Genomic DNA, 439 nt, shown 5'->3' with positions numbered 1-439 from the left:
AGAGTTTTATTATTATTTTCAATACTTTGCATTTTAAAATCAACTTATGTTGACTCGAGGTTTCTCGAGGGAACGCAAAAGTTTTGCGAGAGAACGCAAAAAAAAAATTCCTCCCACCCCGAATTTTTTTCCCACCACCATGTCCCTTTAGGGGCTCCGTAGTGTCCCATCAGGTAATGAAAAGTTGTACACACACTTGTGGTCTGGTCTTCATGCTCACTTGAACACTTGGGCCAAATACAGGAAATACGTCATATAAGTAGTCAAGAGGTCAAGTGCAAAGACCACAAGTGTGTGTATTTGGACAAGGCAACTGTTTACTTCAGCCGCATTCATCGTGAAATTCATAGGAAAGGCGATTTGCAAAGATTCATTACAAAACATTATACTCGCGTCCTCTGTAGATGAGGCTGGATCATGAAAGATTCGCGCGAACATA

This window comes from Sinocyclocheilus rhinocerous, unplaced genomic scaffold (assembly GCF_001515625.1).
Source record: "Sinocyclocheilus rhinocerous isolate Xijiao unplaced genomic scaffold, SAMN03320098_v1.1 scaffold31022, whole genome shotgun sequence".
Taxonomy (NCBI): domain Eukaryota; kingdom Metazoa; phylum Chordata; class Actinopteri; order Cypriniformes; family Cyprinidae; genus Sinocyclocheilus; species Sinocyclocheilus rhinocerous.
The sequence above is the reverse complement of the archived record's forward strand: the minus strand, read 5'-3'. Positions refer to the sequence as shown.